This window comes from Amblyraja radiata, chromosome 11 (genome assembly GCF_010909765.2).
Source record: "Amblyraja radiata isolate CabotCenter1 chromosome 11, sAmbRad1.1.pri, whole genome shotgun sequence".
In the NCBI taxonomy this organism is placed as follows: Eukaryota; Metazoa; Chordata; class Chondrichthyes; order Rajiformes; family Rajidae; genus Amblyraja; species Amblyraja radiata.
In genome coordinates, this window is record NC_045966.1 from 23,063,081 (window position 1) to 23,083,546 (window position 20,466).

Consider the following 20,466-nt stretch of genomic DNA (forward strand, 5'->3'; position numbering starts at 1 on the left):
CATCCATGCAGTCTGTAAATGTCTTCCATTGCATATCCACCGTCAACCCTTTTAGAATTAATTGCCAGTCAATCTTGGCCAATTCACGTCTCATACCCTCAAAGTTACCTTTCTTTAAGTTCAGAACCATTGTTTCTGAATTAACAATGTCACTCTCCATCCTAATGAAGAACTCAACCATATTATGGTCACTCTTGTCCAAGGGGGCACGTACAACAAGACTGCTAACTAACCCTTCCTCATTACTCAATACCCAGTCTAAAATAGCCTGCTCTCTCGTTGGTTCCTCTACATGTTGATTTAGATAACTATCCCGCATACATTCCAAGAAATCCTCTTCCTCAGCACCCCTGCCAATTTGATTCACCCAATCTATATGTAGATTGAAGTCACCCATTATAACGGTTTTGCCTTTGTCGCACACATTTCTAATTTCCTGTTTGATACCATCTCCAACTTCACTACTACTGTTAGGTGGCCTGTACACAACACCCACCAGCGTTTTCTGCCCCTTAGTGTTTCGCAGCTCTACCCATACTGATTCCACATCCTCCAAACTAATGTCCTTCCTTTCCATTGCGTTAATCTCCTCTCTAATCAGCAACGCTACCCCACCTCCTTTTCCTTTCTCTCTATCCCTCCTGTTCTCTCTATCCCTCTCTGTCCCTCCTTGTTTTATCTCTATTTTTTTCCAATGGTAGTATAGGAATAATCTAAATTATCAGCAAAATACAATTATTATGCATACATCCATTTGGCCAGTGCTTCCTTCTCCTTTTTCATTCTCAGCTGATTAATGTCACCAAACTAATACTTTTTCTAAAGGAACATGAACATGAGCAGTTATATATTGCCATCCTCTAGCCCATGCCTTCTATTGCTAAGTGACTATTCCTAGATTTGCCAACCATCATGCTAACAGTAATCAAACCATACAACGTGTTTTGATTTACCAGCAGAGTTAATGTTCAAGGTGTGATACCTTCTTCTCTGCCTTTTCCTTGCCTTGACTGGGCTTTTCTTTCTGGTTATTTTTGACACGGGTCAAGTGAAGAACTGCTACTCTGTACAGTGACAGCTCACCTGGTCACAGACTGATCAATGTCAATTTATTAGAAGACGCAGAACATCGAAGTGTAGTTAACAGAACAGAAATTTCAGTAGGTCCTGAAACATATCCATTAAATTGCCCATCAAATCATCAAAATCCAGGAGGTGTTGTATGGACTATGATATACTGTAAGTGCAACATGAAGTTGGATACAAAAGGGCTTTGGTGATCCCTTTGACCATCTAAGCATAATTTGAACTCACTGCAACAAATATCCTTCGCTGCAGTCATATCCTTCATGCCCTCAAAATATAAAGAAACATTTTAAGTAGTACATATTCAACATGCACGTGAGCACTCGCGTACAAAGGTGTTTTTTTTTGTGCAGAATATGAAAATTGCTTCCTACACTATATTTCAAGTGTTGACAACCTTGCTTGGCATGCTGAAGATTTCAATTTAATAACATACTATATGGCTCCCACTGAAATGTATTCAATACTTTTAATCTGATTTTTTTTGAACAACTTATTGCAGGATAATAAATTATATTGCTTACCCACAATGCGGTTGCTTTACACATCAAAAAGTATTTTATTTGGAAGAATGGTATGAAAGAATCAGTCAATTAAATTTTACTGAGGAACATAACTAATCACTAGTGCCATACTAATACATGGCTGTACTCTTTCAAATTACCCTTTACCATGAACATACATTCTCACCAGAATCTTGACTTACTGGTTGAGACATTTGGCTCAGATTAGCAAGTTATTGGTGAACTTTTAAATTGTCTTGGATATCGTGGAATTGCAATTGTCAAATGCAAATGAGGAAAAAAAGCTGAATTTCAATTTGTGATCTGATTGCTGCTTAATTAAGTTGCTCAGTTGTTCAAAGTACTGATTGACTTCCAAGAATAATTGTATTGTATCTTCATGAAAAAAGAACCAAACCACGGGAACATATTTAAAAAGCTGGAGTAAAGCCCCTGTCCCACTTTCATGACCTAATTGGTGATCTCTGCCGAATTTCTGCTTGACTCATACTCGCAGCATGGTCGCCACAAGGTCATAGGAGGTCGTATGAGGTCTTTGTAACTCTTCCTCATGCCCGTGAGTGGTCTCCACGTACTCGTGGCCTCAAGTAGGTTGCGGCGTTTTTTCCAGCCTGATAAAAAATGTCCACGAGTAAAGAAAAGGTCGGCATGGAAAAAATCGATACTTTTTACTCGTAGGTGGGTCGTAGTAGCTCGTGATGGTAGTCGTAGGTAATTATACATAGTCGTAGGTAGTCGTAGGTCGGTAACTGGCCCGAGAAAAAAATGCAAACATGACATCATTTTCCACTCGTAGCTAGTCGTAGTTGGTCTTAGGTGTGGAAGACTGAGGTCGAGGGGGGGTCATAGGAGGTCGTAGACATAGTCTTAGTAGGTCGTAGACATAGTCTTAGTAGGTCATTGGAGGTCTTTTACTTTGGCGAGTCAACACAACCTTGACATTTATTTCAACTCGTCTAGGGTTTTTTAAACTCATGGATTAGGTCATTCAATGGGACAGGCCCTTAACTCAGCATCTCAGGCAACACCTCGTGAGAGAATGGATAGAAGGATCTTGACCAGAAACATCACCTATCCATGTTCACCAGAGAGACTGCCTGACCTGCTGAGTTACTCCAGCAATTTGTCCTTTTGTGTGTTAACCAGCATCTGCAGTTCTTTATTTCTACATATGAAAGTATGCTTTTGTTCATGGGGGCTCAGCTCCATTTTGAATGCAAGCAAGGTGTAAAATGGCTTAAATCCCTGACCTCGCTAATTCAATAAGATACGGTATCCTTAAAGAGAAAGCTAGAGACACAAGAAGCTGCTAATGCTGGAATCTGGAACAAAAAGAAACAAACTGTTGGAGCTACTCAGCAGGTCTGACAGCACCTGTCTGAGAGATAGATGACATTTCAGGTCGAAACCCAACACCAGCAGATTGTTTCTGGCTCCTTAAACAGAAATATGTTTTTCCTTTGAAAATTTGTAAATTATAATAAAAGAAGAGTATATGTGTGCTCCTACATATATCCATTGTCATGGTGACCATTGCTATAAATTTAGTGTAATTTTACAAGCCACTGTACCAAATAATATTTTTTTATATTTAAGGGAAGAACATAAACAAAACTACACAAAGCTGACAGGAAATTGTGTTAATTTGTGCACTTGGTTACTGCTAATTTAAATCCTAATTGTATTATCAAAAGAAATTGCACTTACCGTTTATTTCAAATTTTGAGTAAGCTAGGAATTTGTGATGTAACGCCAAATGAATAAAAACAAAGTATGATTAAGCAAAGATTATTCTCGAACACTTTTACGTTCCTTAGGCATTCACAAAAATATAAAATAAAATTTTATAAAATAACAGCTGCAAGTCATCTAGATAGAATACCTCTGTGATTTCCAGGATTATTTTTACTTATAGCCTTGCTTATTGTAATCACAAGCATTGTAATTATGTTAGGTAATGTGTCATGAGTCAGTTATTCAGCAAAAGGTTCTGACTAGCATAAGGAATTATCCTGTGCTCCATTGTTACCATAGCAATGTTTTTGCTTTATTTTAGAAACAAAATAACGTTCTTGATTTTCATTTTATTCAAGATGTAATATGTGTATTGCACTTCAATTCTTTTCATTTTAGCCATTTTTAAAAGTATTACAAGAACCAGTTATAAATTGACTAGTCCCAGTCTAATGAATATTTCTTTATTGGCAAAATTGAATAATAGTCTTCTTGAATATAAATATTAATAATGTTTGGGGGTATTCTGACTTTGCCTCATTCATTTCCAGTTTTTTTTTCAGTAAACTATATTAATACCTCTGCAAATATGAGAGTATGTAATTGTAGATTGCTGCTCCATACACTATATTGAGAATTATTTTGTGAATCTGTAAATGTTCCAACTTAATTATTGTTTCAGTTAATGTCAAACCATATAAAGAACAAGCTGTAAAAAAAATGCATTTAAGGAAATTATTTTTTTCATTCTAAACCTTGCATTGAAATAATATTGAATCCAGTGTAAAGTGCAGATGCAATTATTGCAAACCAACAATATTTATTTGACAGGCAAATTGATTCCTTATATGTATTATGTAGAGCTGAAGTGCTTTCAACCTGTGAGCATTTTGTATTCCAGTTTAGATATATTACTGTTACACAGAGAAGAACTCACATGGACTGTGACAGGGCTGGATTATTGCAACATTTTCTTATGTGAGTATGTTTATATAAAAAATTCTGATAAATTACTGTGCATTCATTTGCAATCATGTAACATGTTTCCTGAAAAATCTATCTGCAATAGAATTTATTCTGGTAATGCTTGACCTTAATGGGAAAATATGGTGGTTAAAAAATATTGAGAGCAACCATTTTATAAATATTGTCATCAGACTAGTGTGTAAAATATCCTTGCTGATAACACCTTGACCTAACAGATGTTCTCTGCACGTGCATAGCTCTACTATATGGTGTGACTGTAATAAACAAACAACCAAGTTTTGCTCAACAGCTTGGGCTAATAGCTGCCACACCAAACAAGTTGACATTATCCTTAACTCTGCAATGCGGGTCATCACAGGGATGTTTAAGTCAACACCTTTGCAGTGGCTCCCTGTCCTCTCACATATCGCCCCTCCCAGCATACGCAGGAGGGAGAGGATGTTAAAAGATTGGCGCACCATCGAGGCTAACCCTGAACTTCCCATCCATGCTGACTTGAACAAACTGCCCAACATGCGCCTGAAGGCCCACAAACCTTTCTGGTCTTCCGTTAAATCCCTGAAAGACTTTGACTCCACGACTGAGTGGCGCAGAGCCTGGAAAGATGCCAACACCAACGGAGAGGTCATCACAGACGCCACAGTGAAACCACTGGGTTTTGGCCTCCATCGCAAGCAATGGTTAACCCTGAACAGGAACCGCACCCATCCATACAAGAACAGCCCATCACCTGCATTAGTGGGGGATGACAAACAGCCCTGCTTGCGACTGCAGCCAACCAGACCAGACCATCCCACACATCGTGAATGACTGCCCACTGAGGCTTTTCCCCGGTTGCATCAAAGCCATCCACCCAGTAACTGATGCTGTCCTGGCCTGGATGTCTACCCTTGATCTACAACTTTAGGCTGTGCACGCCATTCGCAAGAAGTACGCAAGAAGAATAAACAATACAAGATTAAACATTAGCAAATTTACTGTTTACATATTTAGAGACGTCTATTTGCTTAAAGTCAACCATATAATCTGAAGTAAAAAGATTAAAAGTCAACTATAAGAAACAGAGAAAAAAGATATATCTACTGGACTTTCATCAGAACTACTTAATATGCAAATAAAGGATGTATTTGTTTTAAAGCTAGAGTGCTTTATAATTAACAGAACATTTCCTTTAATTTGAAGTGAAATTAAGTTCAGATTCTGAATGTTTTCAGTCCATTCTCCAAATGTCAATCCTAGGAGGTGAAAATGTGATGTAAGGTTAGGTGTTCAACAAAATATATTCTTAATTCCAAAATAATTAACAGAATAAATAAGAAAGCCTTCTAGCAATTATAAATTTTACTTTAATGTTAGTATTTTATTAAGTTTATGGAATAGTAATGTTCATCACAATCTGAGGCACAGCATCAACAACATTGGAAGCAAACTTAGAAAATAAATGTGTAGGAAAGAACTGTAGATGCTGGTTTAAGCTGAAGAGACACAAAAAGCTGGAGCAACTCAGCGGGCCAGGCAACTTCTCTGGAGAGAAGGAATGGGTGACACCAGGTCGAGACCCTTCTTCAGACCAGTCTGAAGAAGGAGCTCATCCAAAAGTGTCACCCATTCCTTCACTCCAGAGATGCTGCATGTCCCGTTGAGTTACTCCAGCATTTTGTGTCTTTAAGGAAATAAAATATTTATCTTCTCACAAACTTATTCTAAAGCAATATTTCTCCACTGGGTCTTTGTAACGGGTATAGCTTGGACCCAATAGCAGCACAGAATCAGGCAGGTATAGTTGGTAACGAACTTTATTACGATACTGTAACACAGAGTAGTAACACAGGAATGGGTACACCGTACTCACACAGAGGCTCAGGATTGAGCGAGGGTTCCGAAGAGGGGCAGGCAGGAGACGTAGTCGGGGTAGCGGAAGGTCCGGTCACCAGGAGATCCAACACACGATGCAAACAAACCAGCGAGGGACAGACGAAAGGAGAGTCGAAGCCAGGCAGGAAGTCGGGAAATCGTTGGAGAGTCTTGCGTGAATGCTGAGAACAATCTGGCACTGTGTGAACGGTGAGGAGAGTCTATATACCGGGTTAATTGGTGATCAGAGGCAACTGAGTGCAACAGGTGAGGAGAGTAGGGCTGATGAGAGGGGAGTGGCAGGCAGGCAGGTGAAGTGGATGAGAATGAGGAGAGGGCAGACTGTGACAGAACCCCCCCCCCCCTCAAGGGACGGCTCCTGACGTCCCAAAACAAAAACAAAAAAACAATAAAGAAAATAAACCCAATCCCACGCAGAGTTGGGTGGGAGGAGGGGGACCGGAGGAGGGCTGCTAATATTCGTCCGAGACATCCATGTCCGCATCCTCCTCCATAGCATCAGAGGAAAGCTCCGTCTCGTCGTCACTGGGCGCCTCAGACGGAAGAGGGGACAGAGTCTCATGGGCGGCGACCCCTCTAGGAGTGGTGGACTTGGACGGCTGGTCGGGATGACGCCGGTGAAACTCCCTGATGAGGGAGGCGTCCAGGATGTGTCGAGCAGGAACCCAGGACCTCTCCTCTGGACCGTAACCCTCCCAATCGACCAGGTATTGGAGACCCCTCCCGCGACGGCGGGAGCGCAGGAGGCGGTGCACCCTAAAGGCGGGGCCTCCGTCGATGATCTCGGCAGTTTCCTTGGCTGACGGAAGCGTGGGTAGGGGCACGAAGTGAGCCATCTTGCTAAATCTATCGACCATGGTCAGGATGGTGGTGTGACCACGGGATGGGGGCAGGCCGCTAACGAAGTCCAGGGAGATGTGGGACTATGGTCGATGGGGTACAGGCAGTGGAAGCAGATGACCCGCAGGAGCTTGGTGTGAGACCTTGTGCTGGTTGCAAACGGGACAGGCGTTGACAAACTCCCGAGTGTCCTTCTCCAGCGATGCCCACCAGAACCTCCGTAGCACCATCTCCTTGGTCCGCTGAATGCCGGGATGACAGGTGAGTCGCGAGCTGTGGGCCCACTGAAGGACGTTGGACCGCAGGGCAGAAACCACAAACAGGCGATCAGGAGGGCATGCGCTGGGTCCCGGCTGGTTCTCCAAGGCCGCCTTGACCCTCTCCTCCACTTCCCAGGTGAGGGAGGCAACCCTGTGCGAGGACGGGAGGATGGTGTTGGGGCCAGAGGCAGGCTCTTCCTTCGCCAAGAACTGTCGAGAGAGGGCATCGGGCTTCACGTTGCGGGACCCAGGTCGGTAGGAGTGGGAGAAGTTGAAGCGGGTGAGGAAGAGAGACCAGCGGGCCTGACGAGAGTTGAGCCTCTTGGCTGACTGGACGTATTCAAGGTTCTTGTGGTCAGTCCAAACCAAGAAAGGCTGCTCGGTTCCCTCCAGCCAGTGACGCCATTCCTCCAACGCCAACTTAACCGCCAACAGTTCTCAGTTGCCAATGTCATAATTCCTCTCAGCAGGGGTCAGGCGTCGGGAGAAGAAGGCGCATGGATGGAGCTTCTGGTCCCCGGCAGCCCGCTGGGACAGAACAGCTCCCGCCCCCACGTCGGAGGCGTCCACCTCCACCACGAACTGTCTCTCTGAGTCCGGAACTTGGAGGATGGGGGCCGATGTAAACCGTGTCTTGAGTGTCTGAAAAGCTTCGTCGGCCACGGCAGACCACCGGAACGGAACCTCGGAGGAGGTGAGTGCCGTGAGGGGTGCGGCCACAGTACTGTAGCCACGGATGAACCGTCGGTAAAAATTGGCGAACCCCAGGAACCTTTGGAGCTGCTTGCGGGAGTCAGGAACAGGCCAGGTGGTGACAGCAGAGACCTTGGCGGGGTCCATCTTGATGTTCCCTTGGCCAACGATGTATCCTAGGAAGGAGACTGACGGGGAGTGAAACTCGCACTTCTCAGCTTTAACGAAGAGCGAGTTCTCCAGGAGCCGATGTAGAACTGCCTGGACGTGGTGTACGTGTTACTCCTTAGTCCGTGAAAAGATGAGGATGTCATCAATATAGACGAACACGTACTTGTTCAACATGTCCCTGAGAACGTCATTGACCAAAGCCTGGAAGACGGCCGGGGCGTTGGGGAGGCCAAAGGGCATCACCAGGTATTCATAATGTCCCGTGGGAGTGCTGAAGGCGGTCTTCCACTCATCTCCCTCTTTGATGCGGACCAAGTGGTAGGCGTTGCGTAGATCCAACTTCGAAAAGATGGTGGCCCCCTCCAGGAGCTCGAAAGCAGAGGAGATGAGTGGGAGAGGGTAACGATTCTTCACCGTGATGCCGTTGAGCCCCCGGTAATCTATGCAGGGATGCAGAGATTTGTCCTTCTCCACGAAGAAGAACCCAGCCCCAGCAGGAGACGAGGAGGGATGGATGAGACCAGCAGCCAAGGAGTCGTTTATGTATTTCTCCATGGCGCCTCTCTCAGGGGCGGACAGGGAGTAAAGGCGACCCCTAGGAGGAGCGGAACCAGGCAGGAGGTCTATGGCGCAGTCATAGGGCCGATGAGGAGGAAGGGAGGTGGCCCTAGACTTGCTAAAAACCTCCCCAAAGTCATGGTACTCGGCTGGGACCCCCGTCAGATCTGGAGCAGGTGGCCGGTTGAGGAGCTGAGGCTTGCTTCAGGCACACTTGGTGGCAGGAAGGGCTCCAACCCAAGATGACCCCCGTCCTCCAGTCGATGTTGGGGTTGTGTCGCCGAAGCCAGGGGTAACCCAGGATGAGGGGAAGACGGGGAGACTGCAGGATGTGGAACTGGATGGTCTCATGGCGATTACCAGACAGGAGCATGCGCACTGGGACCGTCTGGTGAGAAATAGTCCCCAGGAGATGGCCGTCGAGGGCGTTGGCGGGAACAGGTTCAGGCAGGGGAACACAACTGATGCCAAGCTGGCAGGCTAGTTCCTTGTCCATAAGATTAATGTCACAACCAGAGTCTATGAAGGTGGAGAGGGTGTGAGAACCATCAGACAACAGCAGACGGGCATGACAAAGAGGGCGTCGGGCAGAGGAAAGTTCAGAGGTTCGACTCACCAGTAATTCCTCCGCTACTGGTGAGTCTGGCCTTTTACTGGACACTTGGAGATGTAATGACCCGCCAGGCCACAGTAGAGACAGACGTTCCCCCGACGCCGACGTTCCCCGGGGGTGAGACTGGTGCGACCCACCTGCATGGGTTCGGGTTGCCTCGACGGTTTCCCCGACGAGGGTAGTCCAGTCTCCGGAGGAAAACGAGCTTGGGTGGATAGCTGGCGGTCTGCCTGTCCCTGTCCCGACGTCTCGCCAGGATGCGTCGGTCCAGACGGGTCGTTAGCTCGATGAGCCCTCCCAGAGAAGAAGGAAGGTCGTGGGACACCAACTCATCCTTGATATAGTCATTCAAGCCCAGCAAGAAAGCGTCACACTGGGCCGGGGCGTTCCAATCACTCTGACGGGCCCTGGTGCGAAAGTCGATGGCGAAGTCAGCGACGCTCTGGTTCCCCTGGCTCAACCCCAGCAGACCTCCCGCAGCGTCCGGCCCCATCGAAATCTCACCGAACACCTTGCGAAGCTCCGCGGCGAAGGCCTGGAGAGAGGAGCAAGCCGGCGTGCGTCGCTCCCATTCAGCCGTTCCCCACAGCCGAGCTCTGCCAGTCAGGTGATTAATGGTAAACGCCACTCTCGCCACTTCGTGATGAATGGGTTGCAGCCCTCCGGGTCTCCAGCGTAGCGCTCCGGGGTTCCCACCCGGGGCTCAGGTGATGGTCCTGGCGGACCGGGAGCTGGTGCCGTCGGAGCCGGAGGCGAAGCATGGGGTGTAGCCTGGGCGAGGGTGGTCGTCAGCTGTTGGACCTGGGTGGCTAGTGCAACCAATGCTTGCTCCTGGTTTGACACAGCCTGTCGAACCTCGGAGTTGGAGGCAGTGAGAATAGCTTCGTGCTGCAGGAGCGTGTGCTCAATCCTCTCGAAGCGGTTTGACGGAGACGTTGTGTGCGCTGAGTTCATTGTTGGCCAGATTGTACTGTAACAGGTATCCGGTTCAGATTCAGATTCAATTTTAATTGTCATTGTCAGTGTACAGTACAGAGACAACGAAATGCATTTAGCATCTCCCTGGAAGAGCGACATAGCAAATGATTTGAATAAATAATAATAAGTGATAATAAGTGTCCGGGGGGTTGGGGGGTGATTGGCAGTCACCGAGGTACGTTGTTGTATAGCTTGGACCCAATAGCAGCACAGAATCAGGCAGGTATAGTTGGTAACGAACTTTATTACGATACTGTAACACAGAGTAGTAACACAGGAATGGGTAAACCGTACTCACACAGAGGCTCAGGATTGAGCGAGGGTTCCGAAGAGGGGCAGGCAGGAGACGTAGTCGGGGTAGCGGAAGGTCCGGTCACCAGGAGATCCAACACACAATGCAAACAAACCAGCGAGGGACAGACGAAAGGAGAGTCGAAGCCAGGCAGGAAGTCGGGAAATCGCTGGAGAGTCTTGCATGAATGCTGAGAACAATCTGGCACTGTGTGAACGGTGAGGAGAGTCTATATACCGGGTTAATTGGTGATCAGAGGCAACTGAGTGCAACAGGTGAGGAGAGTAGGGCTGATGGGAGGGGAGTGGCAGGCAGGCAGGCAGGTGAAGTGGATGAGAATGAGGAGAGGGCAGACTGTGACAGTCTTAACTATGGGGATGACGTTATCAATTCAAATTCACATTGAGATGAGTTTATTGTCATCTGCACCAGGGTGCAATAAAATGTCTTGTTTACATAAAGCTAACAGATTTACTGGGTCACATACAGTAATGATTAATGGCATAAATAGAATAAAAGAGTGCAAAACAACAGAATGGTGCAAGATTGCAGTGTAATCCCAAGTAGAGCAAATTAATTAAAGTGCAATAACCAAAATGACTGAATGAGTTGGAGTTAAGAGTACGTGGCAGCATCTCCAGGAAGGGATTGTGAAAGAGGTGATTAGTTCACGGGTCTAAGAATAGTGGGGGGGAAAACAGTTTTTAAGCCTGGACATCTGAACATCTGAACTTCCTGTATCTTCTCCCAGATGTCAGGAAATTGCCAGAAAATAGACATTCTCGACAATATATCAGTCTTCCTGAAGATTAACTGGATGGAGCGGATGAGTGTATGATCGATTGGGCTATATTCACCACTCTCTGCAGGTTCAGACGGTCAAGAGAATAGTAGTTGCCATACAGCTGGAGATACATCCCATCAGAATCCTTTCTATAGCTCATCTGAAGAGGTTCAAGAGAATCCGCATAGACATGCCAACTCTTCTCAGATGCCTAAGAAAGTAGCGATTCGGTTCTCTTTATTAATCATCACACTAATGTGAAGGGACCAGGTGATATGAAGCCATTGACCATCTCTACTGATGCTGCTTTGTTGATAACACCAAGTTATGTTCACCCTGTCATTTGGTCAACAACCAACTCTAAAGAAGTCTGAAGAAGGGTCTCAACCCACAATGTCACCTATTCCTTTTCTCCAGAGATGCTGTCTGAGCCGCTGAGTTACTCCAGTATATTGTACTACAGCATCAAACACAAAGGACAGGTTCCACTTATATTATGGAACACCCTTCTGAAGGCTTTCATCCATTAAAAAAAAGATGCAAACCTAAAGCTATAGCTCAGGGTCTGACTAGCCAGACACTTATTTCCATTAGTTATTTTCTCTCCAGCTGATTAATTATCCTGCCAAGAAGAGAGCTCTGCAAATGAACTCATAGACATCCAGACAAAACTCTTTTTCAAAAGTTTGAAAATATAAATATTTACAAAGCAGGAAAGAAAGACCAATCATTAAAAGTAAAATCACGTGTGTGTGTGTTCTGTGAAAATAAGCTCTGACAATGCAGTTGATTCACCTTCCATTCTCCTCCAAAATTCTCACTCTATTTTCTTCTGATCCCAAATTGGACCTTGACATCACATTTAAACATTACTTTTAGCATTGAGGTAATGTAGAAAATACTTCACTGCAAACATGTTAAAAAAAAAGAGATCTATATTTATTTGCATTCCCTTGGTTAAAAACTTTTTTACCCATCATGTCATTGCATTGATCTAGTGTTTAGTAATGAGGTGATTTGCAAGTCCATATTAACTTTTTTAAATCTTAGCTAGTAATCATGTCAATCCTTAGTGTTTTATTTATCTGCTTCTTAAAGCTGGGTGATGCCATCTTATCAGAAAATAAACAGTTCAAAATATTGTATAGGCTGAAGTCACCATAGCTTTGTGAAGGGGAGATCTTGCTTGACAAATTTGATGAATTTTTTGAAGATGTAAATAGCAGGACTGACAAAGGAGAGACAGTAGATGTAGTTAGATTTTCAGAAAGCCTTTCATAAGGTGCCACACATGAGGCTACAAGGGAAGATTAGAGCCCACGGTATCAAAGGGCAGATATATGGATAGTAGTTTGGCTGGATGGCAGAAGACAAAGTGTGGCAATGAAGGAGGCTTTTTCTGGTTGGCTGCCAGTGACCAGCGGAGTTCCACAAGGGTAAGTGCCGGGGCCGCTCTTCACGTTGTATATTAATGATTTGGACGAGGGGATTGAAGGCTTTGTGGCCAAGTTTGTGATAAAATAATAGGTGGGAGGACAGGTAGTGTAGAGAAAACAGGGACTCTGCAAAAGGTCTTGGACAGGTTGGGAGAGTGGGCAGAGAAGTGGCAAATGGAATATAGTGTAGTAAAGTATGGAGTCATGCATTTTGGTAGTAGGAATAAAGGCATAGACTAGTGGAAAGAATACAGAAATCAGGAGATGCAATGGACTTGAAGTTCTGGTGCAGGATTCCCAAAAAGTTAGTCTGCAAATTGAATTAGTAGTAAAGAAAGCAAACTCAATGCTAGCATTGATTTCAAGAGGGCTTGTATACAAAAACAGGGATGTAATGCTGAGGCTCTATAAGGTGCTGGTAAGGCCGCATTTGGAATATTTTGAGCAATTTTGGGCACCATATCTGAGAAAGGATGTGCTGGCTCTGGAGAAGGTCTAGAGGAGGTTTACAAGAATGATCCCAGGAATGAGTAGGTTCACCTATGATGAGCGTTTGTCAGCACTGAGCCTGTACTCAGTAGAGTTTAGAAGAATGAGGGGTGACCTCATTGAAACATACAGAATAGTGAAAGGTTTGGATATAGTGGATGTGGAGAGGATGGTTCCACTAGTGGGAACGTCTAGGACTAGAGATCACAGCCTCAGAATTAAAGGATGTTCTTTTAGGAAGGAGATGAGGAGAGATTTATTTAGTCAGGCTGGTTAATCTGTGGAATTATTTTCCACAGAAGGCTGTGGAGGCCAAGTTAGTGGATATTTTTAAGGCAGAGATAGATAGATTTTTGATTAGTACAGGTGTCAGAAGTTATGGGGAGAAGGCAGGAGAATGGGGTTAAGATCTACGAATCATTCTGGTAAACCTCCTCTGCATCGTTTCCAAAGCTTTCACATCCTTCCTGGAATGGAGTGACCAGAACTGGGTGTAATACTCCAAATGCTGCCGGACCCAAGTCCTATAAAGCTGCACCATGTAATCACCAATAAAAAATCCAGGTGTGGGATATGGATATTTCCATATCCTATGGAGGACGAAGGCAGGGGAAAGTGGGTTAGGATGGAGATAGATCAGCCATGATTGAATGGCGGAGTAGACTTGATGGGCCGAATGGCCTAATTCTGCTCCTATCACATGACTTTATGACCTTATGATACATTTAAGAAACATTTTGCTAATTTTATTATTCTAATTATTTACACAGAATTTTCATCATTATTAAAAAAATCAATAAATTGTTATTTACATCATAATTTTCTCATTCATTATTCCCCTCATATCTTGATATGAATTTCAAGATACTTTGCATGACACAAACATCAGGAGCTATGGATCTTTTTCATATTTGTAAATAAAATAATTTTTATTTGCTTGTACTCGCTAGAATTTAGAAGATTGAGGGGGGATCTTATAGAAACTTACAAAATTCTTAGGACAGGCTAGATGCAGGAAGATTGTTCCCGGATGTTGGGGAAGTCCAGAACAAGGGGTTACAGTTTAAGGATAAGGGGGAAGTCTTTTAGGACCGAGATGAGAAAAACACTTTTCACACAGAGAGTGGTGAATCTGTGGAATTCTCTGCCACAAAAGGTAGTTGAGGCCAGTTCATTGGCTATATTTAAGAGGGAGTTAGATGTGGCCCTTGTGGCAAAAGGGATCAGGGGGTATGGAGAGAAGGCAGGTACAGGATACTGAGTTGGATGATCAACCATAATCATATTGAATGGCGGTGCAGGTTCGAAGGGCCGAATGGCCTACTCCTGCACCTATTTTCTATGTTTTCTATGTTTTATAAGCCCATTAACAAGCTGGTGTACAATGTTAAGAAGCAAGCAATGGATGGTACCTTTTCAGAATAACCAAAATGAAAATAATGTTCCAGCACCATGACAAAACTAATTAGTTGTGCTTGTTTCTTTTCCCATGTATGAACTCTTTCATCAATGTGCATAGATATAAATTTATTGCAAATCCCAACTTGCTCATACTTGTTCAATGATGATATATATATACCTTTTATTCATGTCTAGTCATAAATGACATTGCAATTCATCGCACCTCATCAGGTATAAACATACTGACATCTTTAAACCAATGCATTATTTCCTCGAGGAGATTTTGTTGCAGAACTGTTTATGTATATCTTGTGATAGAAACCATATCTAATGTATGATTAATATTGTTATATTTGCTGCAATAAATGTATATCATTGTAATATATACACTGGACAGAAAAGATGTTAACAGCATTAAATTTAGTTCTTTCAAATCATCACAATAAGAAACATTACTGGAGAGATTCCAATTATGTTTCTAATAATTGAAAATCAAGTTGTTCAGCTAAGACCGTATTTAACTCACAAAGCACCAAGTTTGTTGTTTCAAAGATAATCCAAGATGGAACCCCGTGGTTACCTGAAAAGAATATATCTATCACATAAAAGTTCAATTCTCTGCAATCATACATTCACCCTAATTACAGAAATGTTCCCACAGTCTTACATCTGTCTCAACTTTGGGGTTAATAACACAAAAAAAAATAATGCAGTGTGGCAAACAATTGTTGCATTCATCTTAATCTCTTTGTTTTCTGCCCAGTTGGAGGATATTATATTTATCAGTAAAATGTCCTATTAATGTACAATTATTGCAAAGAAAGAATAGATACATATCAAATTAACTCAGCATATAACAATATATTACAACAAATTCTAGTATCTGTATAAATGCTAATTATTCCATCACATTTATGCTTGAAATAAAGGTTTCTTGAAACTTTTCTTCTTAGATTTTATGCTTAGCTCATTTGTAGGAACATTGTGGGCGTCTATCAACATTTCCTGAACTCTGTGTGGCATCAAACCATTAAGCAAATGTTTATATGAATTTACTGGTGATTTTTTCCAACTGTGTTTTTGCATTGGTGAGGCCACATATAGAATATTTGCAGAAAGATGTTATTAGCTGAAAAGAGTGCAGAGAAGATTTACAAACATCCTCCTAAATCTTCTCTGCACTCTTTTCAGCTAATAGCTATGGGGAGAGGTTGTATAGGCTGGGACTTTTTTCCTTGGAGCACAGGAGGCTGAGGGACCTCGTTATAGAGGGGTATAAAATCATGAAGGGATTAATAGTGTAAAGACACATTGTCTTTTCCCCAAGGTAAGGGGATTAAGTCTTGACGGCATCTTTTTAAGGTGAGAGTGGAAAGATTTCATAGGAATGTAGGAGACAGTTTTTTCACACACAGGGTAGTGAGTATACAGAACGAGCTGCCAGATGAATTACAATAGTTGAGGCAGATACTATAACAACATTTAAAAGACATATGGACAGGTACGTGGATAGGAAAAGTTGAAAGGGAAATGGGCAAAATGCAGGTAAATGGATTTAGCTTAGATCAGCATGGGCAAGTAGGGCCAAAGACTGTGCGACTCTATACCTTCAGCATGCTAGTTTTTTATTGCTTAATACCTATTTAATTCTGTCAGCAATAAAATGTAATTCCATCAGACCTTAAAGACAAAGCACAAATCCATTGAAAATACATTTAGAAGGTTCTTTTAAAACTTGTGCAAATGGGCAAATTTAATTATATTTTAACAATTTATATACACATGAGAAAATGCAGCTTATATGTTCTCCATGGATTTAGGGATTTTTTAATAAACCTCGCTTTCCCTTCACCACAAGTCTAACTTGAAATGAACATTCACTATGTTTTAATTTCTGGTACATAAAAAAATCTAACTTGATGGAGAAAATGTACATACATCACTGCCACCTTCATACAATTCTAAACAATTCAATCTGTATATAATAACAAACATAAAATGCAGAAAAATACACAGACTTTCCCATGCATTATGAAAGTCTTGTTCACTAGTATTTAGGGTAATCCTTTGGATAAAGCTCAAATGCCACAATCTATACAGAATGGGTTTGAGAGTATTTTGAAAGAATATGAAAGGTTTAGAGGGATATGGGTCAATCATAAGCAGGTTTGTATAGTGTAATGGGACATTTTGGTTTGTATGGGCAAGTAGGACCAAAGGGCCTGCTTCCATGTTGTACGACTCCATAACTCTGATTAATGTATCCATGGAAAACTAGACACAATGACATGGCTTTTCACTCTCTTTGGAAAATGTAGTTTTCATGACACTCAGTAGTGAAGAACAACTATAAGCTATTTAGTGCTTCTCGTAAACTTCTTCATAAATAGACTTGCTAATAATCAAATGTGCCATTTACATGAAAAAAAAATTGCCTACTGCGTGGAGTTTCCTATGTTTTTAAAGGTTCAAGGGACAGATATAGCGGGATTTAAGATTTCATGATTATAGACATTTCTAAATAGGGTCGAATGGTATTGTTAATGTTCAACTCTGTTTCGAAAATTTAGAATTATTCTCATACAACCAGACCCAATTCATTAATTGACAATTAAAGGTCTTAAGGCAGATGTTGTCCCTTCAATCTCCCATTGGCTTGTCCCCAGGGCAGCGGCAAACACATGGAGTTAGCAAAGATCAGTCATGATCTAAATGAATAATTGAAAAGGCTCACAAGGCTAAATGGTCTACTGTTGCTGGATTCTCTATAAATAGGACATACCGATCTTTGCCCACACCAGGGCCTAAAAATATCCTGAGCACTTTGTAAAAACACCCGTTAATTCCTCAGACTATTCGCTGCAAAACAAAATATTTAGTTACAAATTAAACAAATAGGCCGGACAAACCACAATCATATTCCAATAGTCTGAAGAAGGGTCTCGACCTAAAACGTTGCCTATTTCCTTTGCTCCATAGATGCTGCCTCACCCGCTGAGTTTCTCCAGCATTTTTGTCTATCTTCGATTTTCCAGCATCTTAAACATCATATTCCAATATATCACTTTGAGAGGCCTGTAAGGGTTAACTTTATTTTTGCCAGCCCTTTGTTTAATCAAAATGGACTTTGGTCTTCCTTCAGCTCTCATACTCTGAAACCTCTTTCTCCCTTTTGTAATGCATTGCTTAATTGATGAACTTTGCCCTGAACAATTTCTTTTTTCAAGTTGAACTCGTGAGTATTATTTTTTTTGAGTAGCCAAAATATTCTGCTTTTAGACTTAGATTTTCTTTGACACTAGAAATGGATACCGAATGAACAATACTACTTTGATACAAAACAAGTGTAGTCTTTCTTAATATAATTTTGGGAGCCTTAGGGCGTTCTTACTGTTAAAGGCACTATATAAATACACATTGTTACTGAAAAGTAGATCTGCTATTAACAGAGAGATACAAAATATGTTAAAGAATACTTATGTGAAGCTTCAACAGTAACCTTTTGTTGTTGGTTGTCTACTATGATAACCGATAAATTCATATACCAAGAAATTATTTCTGACCCTTTGTTAACTTTAATCCATCTCATATCCACTTCATTTTCTTAATTAGACATTATGAATGGAATATCTTTTAAAAGCACCAAACAGATTTCAAATCCAGTTATATTAGTCTACTGAAATATATACTTTTTAAAAAAATACTAAATACAATAAAAACCTTAAGGCCTTCATGATTCTATTCAGTAATCAGGTAATGAATCGTCAACATTTATAATCATAATCATATTCATAATCATACTTTATTAGTCAAGGATGTTTTGCAACATACGAGGAATTTGATTTGCCATACAATCATCATACTAATTAAAAGCTACAAGACACATAAAGTACATTTTAACATAAACATCCACCACAGTGACTCCTCCACATTCCTCACTGATGGAAGGTGAAAAAAATGTCAATCTCTTCCATTCTTTGTTACTTTATGACAGTGTAATGGATATGATGAAACAACTATCCTTTATGGCAGTGTGATTTATGGATATGATGAAAAAAATATTTTTCACCCTTGAGTAGAACAATTATATGTTCCATTCTATTTTAAATAGGCTTGGTTCCAAGTGTTTTAAATCTTGTTGAAGTAGTTTAGTAAAATAGTTTAGTATAATTGGTAACTTTGTAAAATTTGGCATTATAGATATGAATGTACTACAAGGCTGTACATTGCCTCTTCGAACATCTTAGCCAATCAAGAACAGCCTTTTTGACAATGTTCTTGAAGGTGGACCTTCCTTTGTCAGCAATTGCTACATTTGTTTTTCTCACCTTTTGTTCACACATTCATATTGTAAATCTGGTGTTCAATTGGAACTGCAGTTTCCCCTCGGAGCAGAAAGTGTTTGCTGCCTAGGAGCGAGATTTACCAGGGTTCCATAGTTATTAGCAGTAGATTTCTACATGTGTTCTGTGGTTAAGTGATGCACAAGTAAACAGGGTTTAGAAATCACAAATGCATTCAAACCTCCTCTTAACACTGTGTCCACATTTGCACAGTGATAAAATATGTTTGTGTCATTTTCTGAAGTCCATTGACGAAATGCAGCTTGCATAATTATTTTTTCACAACTGCAGTAATAGTTGAAACGGTCTACTTGTAATGATGCACTGGTTAACTAATCCCGTTAACATTCAGTGATTCCTATGCAAATAAGAAAAATAAATTATAGTGTTAAAAGCATCCGGGCATTTTTTTGATATGTTTTTGTAAAAGTCAGACCATATAAACAATTAATGAAATGCAAAATTATGAAAAGTGGTCAGATAGTTGCTGAGAACCTCGCTGTGCACTAAAGCCTAATGTTATTAATTTTCCATAGATGGAAGCAGAATTAATTGCCAGCAAAGGAATAACCTTTTTAATGACTGACGTTTAGATTATCGCTTTCGTATTCTTAACAACCCCATATCATTAATAGTTTGCAGTTTAGAGACTGGTGTCTGACTGAAATCATTAGCTCAGGAACACTCAGGACCAATTTCACTTCCTTTATGTCAGTAGGAAGAAGAATGTGGCCCAATTTCTTTGGACAACTATTTCCAGTTCCCCTTTTTTGGTAGAGAGAATATGATGATCATTTGTGGATTTTATGTAAGTTTGTGTGGAAGTTATTGCAAATTAACTGATCACAGACCCTAGAAATCTGAAGAAAAAACATAAGGTGCCGTTAGTTGTAAGATGTGAAACATTATTGCTGTTTCTCTTTCCACAGATGCTGCCAGACCTGTTGAATGTTTCCAGCATCTTCTATTTATTTTCATATGACCATTACACATTACACATTACATTACATATGTGATGCGAGGTCAGAACCTTGAAGGCATTCCTATATATTTCATAGATTCAATTCAGTTATTTTCTAAGTTGATTTAGAATAATTAGATCAAACTCAACCACACTAAATTTAATAATTTTCACGCGCGGCTTCCAGGTTCAAAAATGAAAAATATATAAATAGAGCCAGAGTCAATAACTAATTATTCTGTAAGATGACAACATTACTCCATGACCACATATAATCTGGAATTTAACACATGACATGAAACCCAGTAACTCGTCAATTTCAGGGGGTGTAACCAGTTGCCGGGTTCCCCCCTGGAAATTAGCTACTTGGTGGATCTTTTACAGGAAGCGTTGTCGTTCTGGGTTCTCAACTTCATTCTTCCAGTTCTGTAATTCTTCAAT